Below are 23,423 nucleotides of genomic sequence, written 5' to 3'. Positions count from 1 at the left end.
TTGTGTGTGTGTGTGATGGTTTTCTCACAATTCTTCTGTGATTTTCACCCCAATATTTATTTTTAACAGCATACAAAATGACTGTTGTCTCCGATTTTTCCCAGCTTGCAATGCGGTCGAGATCTGACTCACTAGTCAGCTGATGACAGGGAGCCTGTCTGCTTCAATGGGTGGAGCAATCGCTTGGTGGGAGAGAGATCAATCTGCAACTAATGCAACAGCTGTGGGCACCCTGATTGAAAACCATAGGTCTGCAGCTCATTTATGTTTCAATGAGTGGGGTGGCTGATGTGTGGGAAGGAGGAAAATGGAATCATTGGATTTGTATGCAAACAAGAAAACTAAAAACAGGAAATACAAGTTCACAAAAAACTAGCCACAGTGTTGTGGTAATCTCACAACATAGCCATTTAGCGCCAAGACAAGCGCAGATCCTTCCTAAGCATGTCCATTACTGCCTGCCAGGTACGTACTAAAATCACCTTATGGTGGATAACCCCTTTAAATGTGGCGAATTGCGCCACAAATTGTTTGCGCCAGACTCAAACCCGGAAACGGGTGTGGCCGGTCTGAAAGGGGCGGTGATCAGATGGGAAAAGGGGTGTGTTCTCATGTATCTTACTTACTATTGAATTCACAGAACATCTTGTGAATAAATGGCTGGAAATTTCCACCAAGAAAAAGCTGATCAGAAAATGTTCCGGACTTGTAAATCTGTGACTCCCCATAGTAAGTAGAGAGGAATCCTGCAAGTCGGAAACAACATTTCACACTAATAAAAACCCAACACTATCTCTAAATAGACAGAGTATGGTGGCGTCTGTACACTGTATGGATCAGTACTGTAGGGGCTGCGTGCCCAGGCTTGAGTCTCTACTTAATATGACATCAGTATCACTTATCAGGGTGATGGTTGATGGGTTTTCTTTATGGTAATGCACATCTGCCCAGCGTTTCGAGAGCTTTTTCTGCCTGAAATGTCTTTGATGTGAAAATTCTTTTGAGGTGTAGGCCAGAGAGATGTGAAGGGAGCTCTGGAATAATGTTATTAGACATGGAAACTTCCTGTAAGGCACACGCATTGCGATGACAGATCTACGACGTTCACTTCCTATGATACCCATCGTGTAGGTTTGGAGCAGCAAACCCATGTCGGACGCCTTTTTTTGTGGTAGGATTTCCTGTATTGTTCTTTTGGATTATCTAGGAGAAAAGTCAGTGACCCCCGATAATTGGCTACTTGGTGTAATGTCCTCCTGGAAATGCCGGGTGTTGAGGAATACTATCCTGGCGATTTGTGGTCTTTACTTATAGCAGCACTTTCCCTTAGACGTTAAAGGAGTACTTCGCCCCTAGACATCTTATCCCCTATCCAAAGGATAGGGGATAAGATGTCAGATCGCAGGGGCCCCGCCGCTGGTGACCCCCGGGATCTACCATGCAGCACCCACCTTTAGCGGCTTCCGGAACCGCTGGAGGTCCTCAGGCGGAGTCCATCTGGACCACGAGGATGGGGCATAGTGACGTCACGGCTCCACCCCCGTGTGACGTCACGCTCCGCCCCCTCAATGCACGTCTATTGGAGGGGCGTAACAGCTGTCATGCCCCCTCCCATAGGCTTGCATTGAGGGGGCGGAGCGTGACGTCACACGGGGCGGAGCTGTGACCTCACTATGTCCCGTCCCCGTGATCGCCAGTAATCGGACCCGGAGCGAACACACTCTGGGGACTGATTCTAATGGGGTGCGGCGGGACCCCCGCGATCAGGCATCTTACCCCCTATCCTTTGTATAGGGGTTAAGATGTCTCAGTGCCGGAGTACCCCTTTAATATGTTTAGTAGGACACTGCAGGCTCGTGGAACTTTGAGATGTAACTATAAGCGTAAATTCACATGTTAAAGGGGTACTCCGCTGCTCAGCGCTTGGAACAAAATGTTCCAAACGCTTCGAGCCGGTGCCGGGTGCTCGTGACATCACGGCCTCGCCCCCTCAATGCAAGTCTATGGAAGGGGGCATGACTGCCGTCATGCCCCCTTCCATAGACTTGCATTGAGCGGGCGGGGCCGTGACGTCACGAGCACCCGGCACCGGCTCGAAACGTTCAGAACATTTTGTTCCAAGCGCTGAGCAGCGGAGTACCCCTTTAGGGAAATGCTATGGATTTCGCCTGTGGATTTGCACTGGTAAAATTTGCAGAATACAGATGCCGGTGGGTGGATTAGATTGGTCACATCTCATCCATGTGCTGCAGATCTTTTCCATATGGAACTTGACCTGCAGCATGTTAGTATCTGTTTCACCATGGATTTTACTCTTTTCAGTGTAGTAGGGAGAACATCCCTCCCCTGATGAAGCACAAGCGAAACGTACGTTGGGGTAGGAGGTGGTAGGCAGGTAATGCATGGCAGGATGTTATTGGTTTGACTATTTGCACTTTAATACTTACCCTGATATAGATCTGTTTACACTTTGTATATTTTGTATATCTGATTGTCCTGTAGTTATCATATATTGAGGTTTTGTACCCTGTATACTGATCTTACCATATTTTTAAGGACAGCTTCCCTGAATTCCATGTACTTATATTTGCCATGCCCCCTCCACTTAACTACAGTTATTCTTGTGGTGCCTTGTTTTTATATACTTTCCTCTTTGCATTTTTGAATGTCTGTGATTGGCATATATGTTAAATAAAATACAATTTTTTACACTACTGGTTCTTTTTTGTTGGTGTATATAGAACATCCATATAGTAAATATGCAGCAAAATGAACGTTACATATGCAGACTTCATAGTGTGAACAGGCCCTAAGTGACTGCCTATAAAATTGACCTTGCAGATTCTCTACCAAGCACAACCATTCTAAAGCTGAATAAGGGCTACAGAAAATAAAACCACAATTTCTAATTTACAGTTCAACATGATCGGAATATGTATATTAATATTCTTGCTTGTATGTATTCTTGAAAATTTCAATTAAAAAACTTTAAACTGGAAAAAAAATCACAATCACATTCTCTGTTTGTCAGGAAAGTTTTATCAATGAACTATAGTTCGCTCATAAAGTCCGGTCTTTTTATTTATTTATTTTTTTTTCTGCTTGCAGGTTTCAATAATGCTCCTAAATTTCTGATTTAACTATTGGAAAAGCATCAGAAGTGACATCGCTCCCCTGTGTCCACTGTACGTGCGCTGACCAGAGGTAAAATATAGACCGTCTCCATGAAATCATATCCCGTCCTTCCTGCTCTCATGTCATGTTTACAAGCCCTCTACGAATAATGACAGGTGGTTTTCAATAAAACTTTTCTTGTATCAGATATAGTCTGTTGTTGGGTGGTACAGGACGGCTAAATTTATACTTTAGACATAGGAGCTCTGATTATATGAAGTATACCCCACCCTGTAAAAAGAATATTTAAAAAAAAATAAATAAAATATATATATATAATGTTATATAGCAGAAGGAGCTGAGCAGATTGATATGTATCATGTCATAGAGCAGGAGGCGCTGAGCAGATTGTAAATACATACCAATCTGCTCAGCTCCTCCTGCTCTATAACATGATGCATATCAGTCTGCTCAGCTCTTCCTGCTCTATAACATGATATATATCAATCTGCTCAGCTCCTCCTGCTCTATAACATGCTATATATATCAATCTGCTCAGCTCCTCCTGCTCTATAACATGATGCATATCAGTCTGCTCAGCTCTTCCTGCTCTATAACATGATATATATCAATCTGCTCAGCTCCTCCTGCTTTATAACATGCTATATATATCAATCTGCTCAGCTCCTCCTGCTCTATAACATGATACATATCAATCTGATCAGCTCCTCCTGCTCTATAACATGATGCATATCAGTCTGCTCAGCTCTTCCTGCTCTATAACATGATATATATCAATCTGCTCAGCTCTTCCTGCTCTATAACATGATGCATATCAATCTGCTCAGCTCCTCCTGCTCTATAACATGATACATATCAATCTGCTCAGCTCCTCCTGCTCTATAACATGATACATATATAACATGATGCCTGCAGACTGGTCTGTATTTTTATTGTTAAGTACAGTCATGCAGCCCATAAAACGATGGTAATGTATGCCGTTGTGTTTTTGTTGTTTTTTTTTTATTCTCGCTCTGAATACCTGTCCTGAGAGGCCAATGTGCCCAGTCCTGGCAAATGTTATAGGCGCACTCTGTGCTGGACCCTCACACTGGTCTCCTAGGTAACCGTACTTAGCGTGAGACCCAGAAGCCGTCCAATCTAATGGCTCAGGGTCTCGCCCTAGGTACAGCTTCACAGAAGACCAGCACCACGCTCCAGCACAGAAGGCGTTTTTAACATTTGGCAGGACTGGGTAAATTGGCCTCTCAGGACAGGTATTTTAGAGCAGGAATTTTGGAAACACACTGACACACATTACTATCAAGCTATGGACTGCACAATTGTTAACAAAAAATATTTGGGATCTGCACTTTAAGTCCTTACAAAGCGCTCTTTATCAGTTTCTGAGAGTGTCTGACGACTACAACCCCTGTCCATATTCCTATTAGGGAACATAGAGATCATAGCTGCCCCCCCCCTCTCTATGGGCTATGACTAACAGCTGATTTTTAATAGTGGCTTCTTTTCTGGGAAACTCAAGCCATTCTTATATCACATGGCATATCAGAAGATCACTTCATGATCGATGGGGTTTGCAATTTTTGGGACTCAGACTGATCGACAGAATCAAGTGCGTGCTTCGTTGGAGTTTGTCACCACCTTCCTTTAGCTGCAACCAGACCCAATTACTTGAACAGATCTATGCTGTAGTTGGCTGTATATCCAAGTGTCTTGGTGGCCGCTTTGTGAGGGACTAAAAAGTAGTGAAGGGGATGCTGCGTTACATCATTACTGCACCCCTTTCTTATCACAGACGACCCCTATAATATGGAAGCTCATGAATTGGCTGATTTTACAGGGAGATGGGGCCATGACCTGATTTTTTTTCCCCTGTAAAGACCACTACAGCTGAAATGTATGTTAGAATTCGCGCCGCGGCCGCACTCCGCTGCCCAGCACGGTCTGTGCTGCGATTCGCATCCCACGATGCGATTGCGGCCAGCCCACTGCCCGTTACCTGCCCCATTGTCCCAGTGTCTCCTCTGTTCTTCCTGCCTGTGTGTGCAGGCCCTCTTTAATTTAAAGGGCCAGTACGCCACTAATTGGTCCTTGTTGTTTCCTACCCTTATATATGTCTGCACTTCCTTTAACCCCTGCTGGATCTTTGTGCCCCACAGCCTAAGAGAAAGCGTTCCATACTTGTGTTCTGCCTTACTGTGTACCAGACCCACTTGCTACGTTTCCTGACCATGCTCCAGTGCCGCCTGTCCTAACCTTCCCGCCTGTCCCCGACTACGAGTTTGCCTTATCCTCACAGGTGCCACGCTTAACCTCGGCAGCCTGTGTGGAAGAGTCTTATCAGGGGTAGCGACCTTGGTGCCGCCTGCCCCAGCAAATCCATCCCGCTTTGCGGTGGGCTCTGGTGAAAACCAGCGGGACCTTAGACTCTGCTCCCTGGTACAGCTCACGTCATAATCCACACAGGCTCAGCGGATCCACTTCTCCACTGCCGGTACAATGTAGTTATCCATGGCTGACCATCTAATTGACCTTTTGGCTTTTAGTAGAGTGGGGGTCTACCCTGCGCTTTGACAGAGCTGCTCTGAGGGAACATCCCCTTTAACGGGGTACTCCGGTGGAAAAAAAAAATTTCAAATCAACTGGTGCCAGAAAGTTAAACAGATTAGTAAATTACTTCTATTTAAAAATCTTAATCCTTCCAGTACTTATCAGCTGTTGTATTTCTTTCTGGAGTTCTATTCAGTCTGACCACAGTGCTCTCTGCTAACACCTCTGTCCATGTCAGGAACTGTCCAGAGTAAGAGCAAACCCCCATAGCAAACCTCTCCTGCTCTGACATGAAAAATGTTGTTTTCCACCGTAGTACCCCTTTAAGGCAGCCCACATCTCCTTCTCTCTATTCCTCAGTATGCCCCCAATTTATTTCTTTGGAATGTTTGTTTGTCCTTTGATAAATAAGAATACTCCATTATTTTTCTGGGATTATCTTGATATGTCACATGTGATTTATCGGACTTATTTTTTGGGTACTCGTAGAAAACAGCTGGGTTGTGCGATAACGTCATTATCTCCCTTTTCACATTAATTTATCCCGATCTCAATGTTTTATCCTCCGCAGTTATTAATAAGGTAATGGTCCTTCCTGCTGAAACCGCTCAGGGCTGAAACTGGATCTCCTAGCTGGGGTTTTGCTCATTCTAAGTAAAACCATGGGAGCCTGGAATCCTTTATCATTCTCAATCAGCTTCCTGACTGCTCCTTGGCAGCGGGACAGGTTTCCTGAGTGGAGGACATAAATATGAGTTAGGAAGGTTCTACCAACCAATTCACTTCATACTGAATTATGGAAATGGGAAGTAATGAATGAGGACATTGATGTAAAATACTGGATATAATGGCATTAAAATTGTTGATTTATAGGAGGCACTATGTAAAGTCAGTATCTTGCTTGGATGCTTTTACCTGACAAAAATGCAATGTCAGGTTATATTCTACAATACGGGAAAACCAAGCATGTAGTCATTGGTCCAGATTTATTAACCTGCCTAAGACCCAAATGGACAGACAAGGAGAGCGCCTGATGAAGCTGGTTATCCAGCGAAACGCGTTGCATGCCGGGTAAATAAACCATTTTACCTTTGAAGTCCTGTGCGCTGCCTCTATCCTGGTTTGCTCCCTGGAGGGATCCGTTCAATTTCTAAGACCCAAATGGTCTGGTTTTGCCTTCAACAACCAATCACAGCTCGGCTTTCCTATATTAACAAGCTCCGGTAAATGAAAGCTAAGCTTTGATTGGTTGTTTTGGGCAAAACAAGAGAGTTTTGTTTTCAAGCGGAATGACAAGACTTGGCCAGTGTGTACGGTACTTATTTGACATTAGTGGCGCTCCCGTGTACATTGGCGGACGTCTTTGGTAAACGCTCCAGGATCATGTGACTGCCACAGCTAATCAGCAGCCCTGCCATAATGCTCTGTGCTCCTGATTAGAGTATCACTGCCGAGGCCACTGATTTGCTCAAGCTTTGTATTACTTATCGTGTACTGATCATGAGTTATATCCTGTATTATACTCCAGAGCTGTACTCACTATTCTGCTGGTGGGGTCACTGTGTACATACATTACTTATCCTGTACTGATCCTGAGTTATATCCTATATTATACTCCAGAGCTGTACTCACTATTCTGCTGGTGAGGTCACTGTGTACATACATTACATTACTTATCCTGTACTGATCCTGAGTTATATCCTGTATTATACTCCAGAGCTGTACTCACTATTCTGCTGGTGAGGTCACTGTGTACATACATTACATTACTTATCCTGTACTGATCTCTGAGTTATATCCTGTATTATACTCCAGAGCTGTACTCACTATTCTGCTGGTGAGGTCACTGTGTACATACATTACATTACTTATCCTGTACTGATCCTGAGTTATATCCTGTATTATACTCCAGAGCTGTACTCACTATTCTGCTGGTGAGGTCACTGTGTACATACATTACATTACTTATCCTGTACTGATCCTGAGTTATATCCTGTATTATACTCCAGAGCTGTACTCACTATTCTGCTGGTGGGGTCACTGTGTACATACATTACTTATCCTGTACTGATCCTGAGTTATATCCTATATTATACTCCAGAGCTGTACTCACTATTCTGCTGGTGAGGTCACTGTGTACATACATTACATTACTTATCCTGTACTGATCCTGAGTTATATCCTGTATTATACTCCAGAGCTGTACTCACTATTCTGCTGGTGAGGTCACTGTGTACATACATTACATTACCTATCCTGTACTGATCCTGAGTTATATCCTGTATTATACTCCAGAGCTGTACTCACTATTCTGCTGGTGGGGTCACTGTGTACATACATTACTTATCCTGTACTGATCCTGAGTTATATCCTATATTATACTCCAGAGTTGTACTCACTATTCTGCTGGTGAGGTCACTGTGTACATACATTACATTACTTATCCTGTACTGATCCTGAGTTATATCCTGTATTATACTCCAGAGCTGTACTCACTATTCTGCTGGTGGGGTCACTATGTACATACATTACATTACTTATCCTGTACTGATCCTGAGTTATATCCTGTATTATACTCCAGAGCTGTACTCACTATTCTGCTGGTGGGGTCACTATATACATTCATTATATTACTTATCCTGTATTGATCCTGAGTTGTATCCTGTATTATACTCCAGAGCTGTACTCACTATTCTGCTGGTGAGGTCACTGTGTACATACATTACATTACTTATCCTGTACTGATCCTGTAGTATACTCCAGAGCTGTACTCACTATTCTGCTGGTGAGGTCACTGTGTACATACATTACATTACCTATCCTGTACTGATCCTGAGTTATATCCTGTATTATACTCCAGAGCTGTACTCACTATTCTGCTGGTGGGGTCACTATATACATACATTATATTACTTATCCTGTATTGATCCTGAGTTGTATCCTGTATTATACTCCAGAGCTGTACTCACTATTCTGCTGGTGAGGTCACTGTGTACATACATTACATTACTTATCCTGTACTGATCCTGAGTTATATCCTGTATTATACTCCAGAGCTGTACTCACTATTCTGCTGGTGAGGTCACTGTGTACATACATTACATTACTTATCCTGTACTGATCCTGAGTTATATCCTGTATTATACTCCAGAGCTGTACTCACTATTCTGCTGGTGAGGTCACTGTGTACATACATTACATTACTTATCCTGTACTGATCCTGTAGTATACTCCAGAGCTGTACTCACTATTCTGCTGGTGAGGTCACTGTGTACATACATTACATTACCTATCCTGTACTGATCCTGAGTTATATCCTGTATTATACTCCAGAGCTGTACTCACTATTCTGCTGGTGGGGTCACTGTGTACATACATTACTTATCCTGTACTGATCCTGAGTTATATCCTATATTATACTCCAGAGTTGTACTCACTATTCTGCTGGTGAGGTCACTGTGTACATACATTACATTACTTATCCTGTACTGATCCTGAGTTATATCCTGTATTATACTCCAGAGCTGCACTCACTATTCTGCTGGTGAGGTCACTGTGTATATACATTACATTACTTATCCTGTACTGATCCTGAGTTATATCCTCTATTATACTCCAGAGCTGTACTCACTATTCTGCTGGTGAGGTCACTGTGTACATACATTACATTACTTATCCTGTACTGATCCTGAGTTATATCCTGTATTATACTCCAGAGCTGTACTCACTATTCTGCTGGTGGGGTCACTATGTACATACATTACATTACTTATCCTGTACTGATCCTGAGTTATATCCTGTATTATACTCCAGAGCTGTACTCACTATTCTGCTGGTGGGGTCACTATATACATACATTATATTACTTATCCTGTATTGATCCTGAGTTATATCCTGTATTATACTCCAGAGCTGTACTCACTATTCTGCTGGTGAGGTCACTGTGTACATACATTACATTACTTATCCTGTACTGATCCTGAGTTATATCCTGTATTATACTCCAGAGCTGTACTCACTATTCTGCTGGTGAGGTCACTGTGTACATACATTACATTACTTATCCTGTACTGATCCTGAGTTATATCCTGTATTATACTCCAGAGCTGTACTCACTATTCTGCTGGTGAGGTCACTGTGTACATACATTACATTACTTATCCTGTACTGATCCTGTAGTATACTCCAGAGCTGTACTCACTATTCTGCTGGTGAGGTCACTGTGTACATACATTACATTACCTATCCTGTACTGATCCTGAGTTATATCCTGTATTATACTCCAGAGCTGTACTCACTATTCTGCTGGTGGGGTCACTGTGTACATACATTACTTATCCTGTACTGATCCTGAGTTATATCCTATATTATACTCCAGAGTTGTACTCACTATTCTGCTGGTGAGGTCACTGTGTACATACATTACATTACTTATCCTGTACTGATCCTGAGTTATATCCTGTATTATACTCCAGAGCTGCACTCACTATTCTGCTGGTGAGGTCACTGTGTATATACATTACATTACTTATCCTGTACTGATCCTGAGTTATATCCTCTATTATACTCCAGAGCTGTACTCACTATTCTGCTGGTGAGGTCACTGTGTACATACATTACATTACTTATCCTGTACTGATCCTGAGTTATATCCTGTATTATACTCCAGAGCTGTACTCACTATTCTGCTGGTGGGGTCACTATGTACATACATTACATTACTTATCCTCTACTGATCCTGAGTTATATCCTGTATTATACTCCAGAGCTGTACTCACTATTCTGCTGGTGGGGTCACTATATACATACATTATATTACTTATCCTGTATTGATCCTGAGTTATATCCTGTATTATACTCCAGAGCTGTACTCACTATTCTGCTGGTGAGGTCACTGTGTACATACATTACATTACTTATCCTGTACTGATCCTGAGTTATATCCTTTATTATACTCCAGAGCTGTACTCACTATTCTTCTAGTGGAGTCAGTGTGTACATACATTACATTACTTATCCTGGAGCTTATCTAGTGCAAGTGGACGGAGATCACTATAAGTCAGGGAGGGAATCGCTAAAGCGCGCACTTCTCCCAAGTCGTTCTAATGATCGGTGGGGGTGTTAGGACTCAGATCTCGACCAATCAAAAATGTTACCGCGTCTGTAAGACATGTCAAAAGTTTGAGTAAATAGCAGTGACACAAATAATGTCTAATATTATTATGTTCTATGTAGATTAATTCTGTATGTAAATTGGTGTTTGTAGGTGGCCAAACATGTAAGATGGCCGTAAGTGATCTGTTCCCCCCCCCCCCCCCCGTCTCCTCTGTATAATTGCTTTGAATGTCTGATGATTACCCAGTGAGAGAGTCATTACTGCACCTATACCCAGCTCAGGCCTAGAGAAGATACCGTACTCCTGAAGTAACCAAAGTGCAACCTTGCAAGAAAGACGACATCTGACAACCTTAACACCTGTACGCAACGCAACCATCCATAACTATCCCTACATTTCACATTCTTCTGTGGTTGAGATAATCTCGAAATATTATGCAGTCCTGTTACACATCATTCACACCACTTTGAACATAGTCTTGGCACCTTTTTGTAAATTATACCTATCCGTCATCTCCTTACATTTGCTGTGACAGTCCGCCCTACACATGGCTCCTGGCAGGTGGTTCTCTTAACCGAAACAAAGCATTGACATCTTACTGTATGATGTGGTTTATTTTATTTGTAATAATTTTTTTTTTTTTGGGGGGGGGGGATGGGGTCGGTTGTGTTAAAGAATCTCCAAGCCCTTGCTATTGTGCCAGTCCATTTACTTTGTTGACTGGTTAATACATTTAATACAAAATGAGATGTTTTTACTATGATGTGAAATTAAATTTCCATTGTAAGTAGCTGTTCAAATATATCATAGTAATAAAAAAACCTCATTTAACTTTATTTTTGGCTCACTTAGATATATTACATATTAAATGCAGATTTAAAAAAATTAAAATAAAATTAGTTGGACTGGAAAACTGCTCATACAGAGTTTTTCTTTTTCGTTCATGTTTTTCAAGAAAGTTAGAGAGCATGCTTTACTCAAGTGTGCTCCCCCCCCCCCCTTAAAGGGGTTATCCAGGAATAGAAACCAGAGCTATTTTCTTTCAAAAACCACACCCCTTCTGTCTCCAGGTTGGGTGTGGCTCTGCAGCTCAGTTCCATTGAATGAATGAAGCCTAGTTGTAATACCACACACAACCTGGGGACAGACGTGGAGCTGTTTTTGAAAGAAATTAGCTCTTTTCTATTCCTGGATAACCTCTTTAATTAATTGTTTTCTAATTTATTTTAATCTCCAGCACCCCCCAATCCCTCCGCATAATTCCTCATTCACAGGACAAAGTGCATAGCAGCCTACGATACAAAACTGTATTGAATTGTTCAATGCGGTTCTCTTCTTGATGCACTGAAGCAGCACAGCATAGTATTTGTGGGGCTACGCAAATATTAAATTCGCGCAACAAGGTCATGTGTGCCAAATGTGAAAAAGAAGCTTTTGGTGATGCTGCTACAGAAAACCCCATCAGCAAACAATAAAATGTGATTTTATTATTACATTTTAATCACAAATTTAAAGTTGCATAGACTGGAAATCACATGTGTGAATTTAGTGCAATGTTTTTAGTGCAACTGTATACGTTTTTTATTTCTCCATAATGCATTGCATTATAGAGGAATAAAAATCATTGAACTGATTCTGATGTGGTGGTTCCAGTCAGCGCCGCTCCAGTTCTGCTATTCCTGGTGAAACCCGTAGTTAGAGGAACAACTTTATTTCAGCTGGGACTGGCTGGCTTGTGTCTATTAGGGTTAGATTGGGCATGTTGACAGTCAGCTGACTCTTGAAGGTGTATGACTAGTTTATAGAGTACCTGTTGTGTTTAAAAGATATTTAAAAACCTGCATAGTTTTGTTACAATAACCCTTCAGATTAATTACAAGGTATCTTTAGTGCTCTCACTGCTATTATTTAGCCTCTAAGGTTCCCCTACATGGTGCCCAGCTATTAGGAATTCTCTCTATTTCATGGGTTAGGACCAGCTGGTCTGTTTGCCATTAGTACACACATGGGACTTTTATCCCCTTACTTCTCTGGCCAGTCACAGCAGAGCATTTATTCCTCTGTGCAATGCCTTGACATAGTGCTGGAGAAAGTAGACTGAATGGACAGCCCTGTGCTGGGAGATGATTGGAGTCCATGTTACACAGGGTGATTATTGGCCCCTGATATCGCCCTGTGTAATAGGGCCAATAATCAGATAGCGAATGAACAAATGTTTGCTCATCAACTGATCAGGTCACTTTGACCTATCAAAAATCCATTGCCTTTGTGATTGCTATTGACTACACATTTTGCAGTCATTTAGGCCCTCCTCACTCAATCTATGAGATTGGCGTTTTTTTACATGGTGGCTCAGGCTGTCTAATAGGGCACTTACACAGTACACTACTATAGATGGCATGTGGAGTGAGAAGGGGTTACTGATGCAATGGCTTTGCTAGGTGCTATGTGAACAGAAAGGAAAGAAGCAGCAGCACAGCAAGGAAATGGTTATACTAGATACTTAACTGCTGCTAAGAAGCTAAAGGATGGGGGAAATTACACTGCAGAACTGTGGACATACAGCAAGTAGTTAAACAGATATATTACACAAGTGACAGCTGCCATAAACTTTATAGGTGGTGAGATATTAAGGAGAAGTCGTAAACTAACTTTTAGGAATAGTGGCTAGCTAGTCTGGCTTAGCTTGCAGGTATACAGCCCAGATGTCTAATTGCAGGGGTCCTGCTGCCATGGCCCCGCGATCTCCCGCAGACCTCGGCATTCTAAACAAACATGGGTTCCTGTGGCACTGATCGTGGCATCACGGACACGCCCCTTGTGACGTAACTCCATGCCTCTCCATTCATGCCTATGGGAGGGGGTGAAATCTCCTAGGAATCACATTGTCTATCATGTGTGTTTGAATCAAAAGTGGCCCAGGAACAGGCGTATTTATACAGTGATGGGGCAGAGATGGAAATGGCCATCTCTTTTTAATTGGTTGCCAGGGAATGCTGACAAAGGTAGGAGGACAAGAAGATCAAGAGTTATGATGGATGAATTCCAGGAAGAGCTGATAACCAGGAGAGGTTATGTATATACAGAGAATTAAGGGTATATTCACATCTGAAAGTTTGGTGTATGCATCATCAGAACAAAATGCAGATGTATACTGGGGCATAGCCATGTGGACAGAATATAGTCTAGTCTACTCGAGGGCAATGCACTTTCATGCCCTGGAGCTTCTCTGCACCTGCTTGTCCTTTCCTTTCCCTGACTTCTCTCACCTGTGACCTCCACCTGCCCTATACCCTAACTACGCCTGTCTCTACAACTTTGGCTATGGCCTTAAAAAATTATAAAGCATCTTACATTTACAGGAATATATTAGGTTTTTCAAAGGGTTAACATTGCCTCTGCTGTCGCTGTAATCTCAACTTAAATGTGGAATGTTTGGGAAATAAATGAAAGGAAATAAGTGGAAATGAATGCTACTTGAGGAAATGCGCCCTTTGATTACGGTATAATTGCTAACAATGGGACCGGGGAGCGTGCAGCCCCCTCCATAAATCATTGGATGTGACCGCACATGGACTGAGGAAAACCCTAGGAGAGCGTTTCCTCTAAAATGAAAGACCTCTCCACGAACTATATACAGAAGAAAAAATATAGGTGTTCTCCTCTTTATTGTTGCTGAAAACTCTATTTGAATGTTCTAACGTCATCTATCTGTAAAAGACAACCAACATGGCTACTAAAGTTCCTATAAGAGATGTCTTAAAGGGGTACTCCACTGGAAAACCTTTTTTTTTTTTTTTAAATCAACTGGTGCCAGAAAGGTAAACAGATTTGTAAATGACTTCTATTTAAACATCTTAATCCTTCCAGTACTTATCAGCTGCTGTATACTACAGAGGAAGTTCTTTTTTTTTTTTTTTTTCCTTTCTGTCTGACCACAGTGCTCTCTGCTGACACCTCGGTCCAGGTCAGGAACTGTCCAGAGCAGCATATGTTTGCTATGGGGATTTGTTCCTGACATGGACAGAGGTGTCAGCAGAGAGAAATGTGATCAGACTGGAAAGAACTACACAACGTCCTCTGTAGTATACAGCAGCTGATAAGTACTGGAAGGATTAAATATTTTTAAATAGAAGTCATTTACAAATCTGTTTGACTTTCTGGCACCAGTTGATTTAAAAAAAAATTTTTTTCCACCGGAGTACCCCTTTAAGCCATTTAATTAGGATATCCATATTTTTTTGGAATCGGAATAGACTTTTTAGATTAAAATGAAAGGCGTTTGAGCTTGGACGATTGGTGGGATCTTTCCTTTTGAGGTTTTTCTGGCTTGAGCTGAAGCCTGGGTTTTGTGATAAGCAGGGATGCTCTGCAGATCTGTCGTCTCGCAGGCCGGAGCCCGGTGTCTGGAGCTTCTTTTGAAGTGCCATCACTTGTGAGTGGCTGCTAATTGTTGACATCTATCACATTTCACAAAACACTGAAACGTCCCCGCAGCAGCTGCACTCGCAAAGTGCCGGGTAGTAAATAGCTAGCCTTTTTTGTGTGTGTCCTTTTAAAAACTGAATTAAATTGATCTGTGATGCTATTTTGGCGACCGAGTCATTCGTGCTTTTGAAATTAAATATTTTTTTTTTTTTGAGAACCCTTTATAGCTTGTGGGTTGCAAATAGATAGAGAGCCGGCACTGTAGTGTACAGCGAGACCCCACCCCCCCGACTTACGATGGCCCCAACATACGATCATTTCAAGATATGATGGCCTCTCAGAGGCCATCGCATGGTGAAGGCAGCATCATCATACGATGCTTTTGTATGTCGGGGCCATCGCATAAACGGCTATCCGGCAGCGCAGACTGTTTCAGCTACCACCGGATAGCTGTTTACGGTGCCCTGTGTGGTCCGCTGACGATCACTTACCTGTCCTCGGGGCTCCGGCGCGTCCTCTTCGGATCCCCTGCATCGTCGGCGCTCTCCATCGTCGTCATCACAACGCTGCGCACGCCGTCCCGTCATCCAATAGGAGCGGCGTGCGTAGCGACGTGATGGCGGCGACGGAGAGCGAGGATGCCGGGGAAGCAGAGGCTTTGCCGGAGCGTCGGGGACACCTCGGGGACGCGGCGACAGCGATGGACGGCGAAATCCAGGACCGTGATGACGAGCGGGGACACGTGAGTACAACCTTTTAATACCAGTGGTCTTCAACCTGTGGACCTCCAGATGTTGCAAAACTACAACTCCCAGCATTCCCGGACAGCCGCTGGCTGTCCGGGCATGCTGGGTGTTGTAGTATTGCAACATCTGGAGGTCCCCAGGTTGTAGACCACTGTCCTATACTTTACATTGCACGGATCCCTCAACATACGATGGTTTCAACAAACAATGGTTCATTGGGAACGGATTACCATCGTATGTTGAGGGACCACTGTAATCGGGTGATCCCGTATAATGCTGAAGCTGGTCTGATGCAGGTGGACGGATGGTGCGGCAATGGTGTCGGGGGTGCGCTTAAATGGAGCATATAGTGTAGCTCAATACGACAAGGAAGAAAGTACATGTAACGCACTCACCCGGTTTCATGCCAAAGAAGGATAAACTTTATTCCAGGAGTAGCATGGAATACAGGAGGTCGGGTCAGGGAAGAGGAAGATAGTAGAGCTCGGCCGAGCTCGTGGAACGACGGTCCCGTTTCGCGGGTTCTCCGCTTGGTCACGCCCATGCCTTTATAGTTTGTAGATCCTGTTTTTATTGGAATTTTATACAGTAAGAGATAAGGACAGCACTCACCAGTAAGCTTTTCTTCTTTATTAATTCACTACACCACAAAACAGGTAAGTGCAGGAATGGTTGGGTGCGCCATTTTCGCTCCTTCCTGCTCTGTGATGTTGTGAATTAAAGGGGTACTCTGGTGGAAAACAATTTTTTTTTCTTTAAATCAACTGGTGCCAGAAGGTTAAACAGATTTGTAAATTACTTCTATTTAAAAATCTTAATCCTTCCAGTACTTATCAGCTGCTCTATGCTACAGAGGAAGTTGAGTTGCTCTTTTCTGTCCGACAACAGTGCTCTCTGCTGACACCTCTGTCCATGTCAGGAACTGTTTAGAGCAGGAGAAGTTTGCTATGCGGATTTGCTCCTACTCTGGACAGTTCCTGAGACAGACAGAGGTGTCAGCAGAGAGCACTGTTCTCAGACAGAATAGAACAACTCAACTTCAGCAGCTGATAAGCACTGGTAGGATTAAGATTTTTTAACAGAAGTAATTTACAAATCTGTTTATTGGTTTTTCACCGGAGTACCCCTTCAATCAGACCCTTTTTTTATTTTTGTGATCTCACATAACCCCCAATAATACAGTGATACCTCCCCTGCTCCTGTATATTGCACAGCTTGGCGGATTGACCCCGTTTTTTTTTCCCTGATATCGCGTCTGCAAACAATTAAAACTAATTGCCTATATAATCTCTACTTAGCCAAATCCTGCGACCTTATTCACTTTGATGGAAAAGCGTTTCCGGGTAGAATAATTACATACACAGGCGAGTGAGCAGAAGAAATGAGCTCATGAAAACCCACTACATATCATACAACCAAATCCAAGACTAATGTTTTTACAGGTCTCTCTGATTCACTGCAGCATGTGCCCGGGGGGCAGAACCTGACTGCTGGGTAATTGGCATAGAGCGGTACTGTGTGCGGGCAGGGAGGTTCTATAATCACTTATATGGGAGGTTAAATGAAACGTATAACCTCGGGTTCAGACTTGGCAGTAGTGCTGAGGAATAGGATGTTAATTACATTTTTATAACTGGTGAAAAAAAAAATGAATGAAAACATTGTGTCTGTATATGTGTTTTTTTTTTTTTGGTGTTTTTTTTCTCTCTTGTTAGTTGTGGGTGAAACGAAGCAAAAGCCACACATGTAGAATGCTCTAGAACAAGTGCAACTTCAGCCGTAAATTACTGAATGGAAAATGTGCTAGGAAGCTAAACAGCTGCAAAACAACGCGGAAATGCCACCTGTGAACACGGTCTTAAAGGGGTTATCCAGGAAAAAACTTTTTTTTATATATCAACTGGCTCCAGAAAGTTAAACAGATTTGTAAATTACTTCTATTAAAAAATCTTCATCCTTTCAGTACTTATGAGCTTCTGAAGTTGAGTTGTTCTTTTCTGTCTAAGTGCTCTCTGATGACACCTGTCTCGGGAACCGCCCAGTTTAGAAGCAAATGCCCATAGCAAACCTCTTCTACTCTGTGCAGTTCCTGAGACAAGCAGAGATGTCAGCAGAGAGCACTGTTGCCAGACAGAAAACAACAACTCAACTTCAGCAGCTGATAATTATTGAAAGGATTAAGATTTTTTAATAGAAGTAATTTACAAATCTGTTTAACTTTCTAGAGCCAGTTGATATATAAAAAAAAAAGTTTTTTCCTGGAATACTCCTTTAAAGCGATTCTGTCACCCCCACCGGCGGTGGTAACCAGCTGGCACTGTTGCATAGATTACAATTAGTGTTGGACACGAATATTCGCATTGCGAATATATTTATCGCGAATATCGCATATTCGTGAATATTGCGACTATAGCGCTAAAGGTTCGCAATTACGAATATTCCCATTTTTCTTTTCACAGTACACATCACAGTGATCGTCCCTCCCTGCTTCCAGCTTGTGGTGTAAAGAAGGGTTTAATACTACTGTGTGAGAACGGAACATCGTGCATATTGATCCCTCCCTTCTGCTCTTTTATCACACGATATTGCGCATGCAAATTTTATGGCACATATTAAAAAAAAAGGCCACGAATATGCGAATTTTGCAAATATATCACGAATATTCGTCCATATATTATCGAAATTTCACAAATTCGAATATGGCCTATGCCGCTCAACACTAATTTCAATGAAATTTGTATATTATTTCTGTCTGTTCAATGTTAACAAAAATTGCCATTTTATGGGCCATACAAGTGTCAGGGAGGGATGGTCCTCTTTACCCTGGGCCTGCCATTCCTGTGCGCCAAAGCCCTGCCCTCTTGCTTATTCATAGGAAGGCAGGGCCCTGTCTACCCCTGCCAAAATCCCACACATGCACTGTGTCCAATGGCAGCGCAGGTACAACGAGTGATTGGAAGCCGCAGTCTACGTTGTCACTCATCACGAGTACGGTTGGATACGGTGGGGCATTTTACCATTGTTTGGCAGGGTAAGACAGTCCTAGGGCACCGCAGACCCTTGACCACCCCTTTTTGACACTACTGTAATTAAACAGTGAAAATAATAAAAATACTAAACATACCAACACTATACATAACGTTATAATATTATTGTCATTTATTCAACAGTGCTGGCTGGTCACCACCGCCTTGGGGGGGGGGGGGGAATGACAGATTTTCTTTAAAGGGGTAGTCCGATGGAAAACAATTCTTTTTAATGGATTATTCACATGTACAGTATCCTGCGCAGATTTGATGTGCAGGATTTTCTGCTACATATTTCAATGTAAACTGAATGACTGAACACTTGAAGCTTGAAATCCTGCGCATCAAATCTGCACAGAATACTGTACATCAGCTGGTGCCCAAAAGTTAAACAAATTTGCAAATGTAGTATGCAGCAGCTGATAAGTACTGGAAGGATTAAGATTTTTAAAAAGAAGTAATTTACAAATCTGTTTGATCTTTCTGGCATGAGTTGATTTAAAAATAAAATATGTTTTCTGCTGGAGTACCCCTTTTAATGGTTGCATATATTTGAAACCAATTTTTTTCTTTGTTCCAGTGTATTTACAGTGGTCAATTTCCACCAGAATTGAAAAATGATCTGATGTGTATGGGGCAGGCTGATTTATTTTTTATTTTTACCAATTTTTGCTCCATTATGATTGGGCAAGTTGGATTTTAAAGGGGTTATCCAGGAATAGAAAAACACAGCTAACCTCTTTCAAAAACAGCTCTATGTCTGTTTCCAGGTTGGGTGTGGTTTTACAACTTGGCTCCATTCACTTCACTGGAACAGAGCTGCAGAACCACACCAACCTGGAGACAGACGGGGAGCGGTTTATGAAAGAAAGCAGCTCTGTTTTCTATTCCTGGATGCTGGCTATACATATATATACATACATTTATTTATGTGTGTATGTGTATATATATATATATATATATATATATATATATATATATATATATGTGTGTGTGTGTGTGTATTGTCCATGCAAGTTTATTGTAATGTTGAGTAATATCTTTTATTTAGTTTTATGATGTGAACATCACCTAAATGATATATGTATTGTACAATATAGAGCAGTGTACTCCAAACTGTGGACCTCCAGCTGTTGCAAAACTTAAACTCCAAGCATGCCAAGACAGCCATTGGCTGTCTGGGCATGCTGGGAGCTGTAGTATTGCAACAGCTGGAGGTCCACAGTTTAGAGAACATTGGAGAGGTGGCTACGCATGAATTCCATATGTTTCTATAGGAGTTATGAGAAAAGGTTAATACGCTTGCTAAATGTAGCAGATGGAGGTATACTATTATACATATGTATATAAATGCCTCGTGCTCTTTATTCTAAGGCCTTGTTCACATCTGCGCCAAAGACTCCTTTCAGGGCAGGAATGTTGCACATCCGACAAAACACATCCCGAAGGCTCCCATTGACTTTAATGGAGTCCGTCTGGTGTCCGTTTATTCAGCAGCATCTGACCGGACAAAACTGATGGAGCCTCGGCCCAGATGTGATCACAGCCTAAGGGCAGGGTCAGATGTTTTGTATTTTGCTGCATATTTTCTGCGGCTGATTTTACTACCTATTGACTTCAGTGGGTAGGAAAACACGCAGCAGCAAAATACACAGCGAAATACGACACACGATCTTATCTTAAATGTGTCTTTGCTACGACTGCCTTAGATTTTCTGCCCAGTTATTTACTGACATTGACTGACACAGAACACGCCTTTACTTATCCAGCACCACGCGTTGATGTCTGCAGCAAAATGTGAAAAGCGTGAATGTATGACTTATGTGTGACATTAAACATCCTTTATGCATCTAGTTGATATGAAAGCGATTTATTTTCCTTATAGCGAACACTCTTTGCTAATCCATAAAACCACAGTCTTTGTGGTTTATACATTTTATGGCTTGTAATCTCGTCAGTTATTTCTTCAACATGTTATTGTATAATATCTATCTCATATCTATCTCACATTTATCTATCTATCTATATCTATCTATCTATCTATCTCATATCTATCTCATATCTATCTATCTAATATCTATCTATCTATCTCATATCTATCTCATATTTATCTATCTATCTATATCTATCTATCTATCTATCTATCTCATATCTATCTATCTATCTATCTATCTATCTAATATCTATCTATCTATCTCATATCTATCTCATATCTATCTATCTCATATCTATCTATCTATCTATCTCATATATATCTGTCTCATATCTATCTATCTATCTATCTATCTCTCATATCTATCTATCTGTCTCATATGTATCTATCTCATATCTATCTCATATCTATCCATCTCATATCTATCTATCTATCTCATATCTATCTATCTCGTATCTGTCTATCTATCTCGTATCTATCTATCTCATCTATCTATCTATCTATCTATCTATCTATCTCATATCTATCTATCTATCTCATATCTATCTATCTTGTATCTGTCTATCTCGTATCTATCTCATCTATCTATCTTATATCTAAAAAGAATATCTTGCAGCAGCACACAATTGAAGTGAAAAAAATTGTGATTTAATCCATAAAAAGTGTTTTTACAGCAAGCGACGTTTCGACTAGGCTCTCCTAGTCTTTTTCAAGCAGGAGAGCCTAGTCGAAACGTCGCTTGCTGTGAAAACACTTTTTATGGATTAAATTACCATTTTTTTCACTTCAATTGTGTGCTGCTGCAAGATTTTTATCCAAATGGTGGGCTTCCCGGCCGACCAATCAGGGCGCCTGCTGCGGGTGTCACTCCCGAGACCCGCTCCGCCCCTCTTCCGGAGGACGTGAGCGGGTGCGGGCAGAAGACCTTGGGTGCTGGGGACCCCGATCCCCGGCATCCCTGTTGGGATCGGGGCCCCACGAGCGACCGCGGCGGCGAGGGACTGACCTGTGCGGCGGCATCGTGGAGCAGCAGCAGGAGGTGAGTGACAGCCTCCTGCTGTTGCTTAGCAACAGCTCCCAGCATGCAAAAAGGGCATGCTGGAAGCTGTAGTTATGCAACAGCAGGAGGCAGACCACCACAACTCCCAGCATGCCCTCATGGGCATGCTGGGACTTGTAGTTTTGCAACAGCTGGAGGCACATTTTTCTATGGAAAAGTGTACCTTCAGCTGTTGTATAACTACAACTCCCAGCTTGCACAATCAGCTAAAGTGCATTCTGGGAGTTGTAGTGGTGCATCTAGTGGTTGCATAACTACAACTCTCAGCATGCCCGTTGGCTGTCGGTGACTGCTGAGAGTTGTAGTTTTGCAACAGCTGAAGGCACACTGAGTTAAGTAGCAAACCAGTGTGTCTCCAGCTGTTGCATAACTACAATCCCCAGCATCCCCAGCCAAAGTAGTATGCCTCCGGCTGTTGCATAACTACAAGACCCAGCATGCCCTTCCGTGTCCGTACATGCTGGGGGTTGTAGCTTTTGCAACAGCTGAAGGCACACTGGTTGCAAAACACTGAGTTTGTTACCAAACTCTGTGTTTCACAACCTGTGTGCCTCCAGCTGTTGCAAAACTACAACTCCCAGCATGCACCGATAGACCGTACATGCTGGGAGATGTAGTTTTGCAACAGCTGGATGTTTCTCCACCCCCCCAATGTGAACGTACAGGGTACACTCACATGGGCGGAGGATTACAGTAAGTATCCGGCTGCAAGTTTGAGCTGTGGCAAATTTTCTGCCGCAGCTCAAACTGCCAGCGAGAAACTACTGTGAACCCCGTGCGACTGTACCCTAAAAACACTACACTACACTACCACAAAATAAAATAAAAAGTAAAAAACACTACATCTGCACATACCCCTACACAGCCCCCCTCCCCAATAAAAATGAAAAACGTCTGGTACGTCACTGTTTCCAAAACGGAGCCTCCAGCGGTTGCAAAACTACAACTCCCAGCATGCACTGATAGACCGTACATGCTGGGAGTTGTAGTTTTGCAACAGCTGGATGTCCCCCCCCCCCAATGTGAACGTACAGGGTACACTCACATGGGCGATGGTTTACAGTAAGTATCCGGCTGCAAGTTTGAGCTGCGGCAAATTTTCTGCCGCAGCTCAAGCTGCCAGCGAGAAACTACTGTGAACCCCCGCCCATGTGACTGTACCCTAAAAACCCTACACTACACTAACACAAAATAAAATAAAAAGTAAAAAACACTACATATACACATACCCCTACACAGCCCCCCTCCCCAATAAAAATGAAAAACGTCTGGTACGCCACTGTTTCCAGAACGGAGCCTCCAGCTGTTGCAAAACAACTACTCCCAGTATTGCCAGATAGCCACTGACTGTCTAGGCATGCTGGGAGTTTTACAACAGCTGGAGGCACCCTGTTTGGGAATCACTGGCGTAGAATACCCCTATGTCCAC

General features: G+C 42.5%; 1 protein-coding gene across 1 annotated transcript in view; it reads left to right on the top strand.

Moving 5' to 3' along the window:
* Nucleotides 1-23,423, top strand: part of PDZD2 (PDZ domain containing 2) — a 412,983-nt gene that overhangs the window by 59,185 nt on the left and 330,375 nt on the right. Inside the window, exon 2 of the mRNA XM_056545144.1 lies at nucleotides 3,109-3,204. The gene's annotated coding sequence lies outside the window, so the exon portion shown is untranslated. The remainder of the gene's footprint in view (nucleotides 1-3,108; nucleotides 3,205-23,423) is intronic.

This window comes from Hyla sarda, chromosome 1, assembly GCF_029499605.1.
Source record: "Hyla sarda isolate aHylSar1 chromosome 1, aHylSar1.hap1, whole genome shotgun sequence".
NCBI classification, from domain to species: Eukaryota; Metazoa; Chordata; class Amphibia; order Anura; family Hylidae; genus Hyla; species Hyla sarda.
Note: the sequence above shows the minus strand (reverse complement) of the source record. Positions and strands in the feature narration are given on the sequence as shown.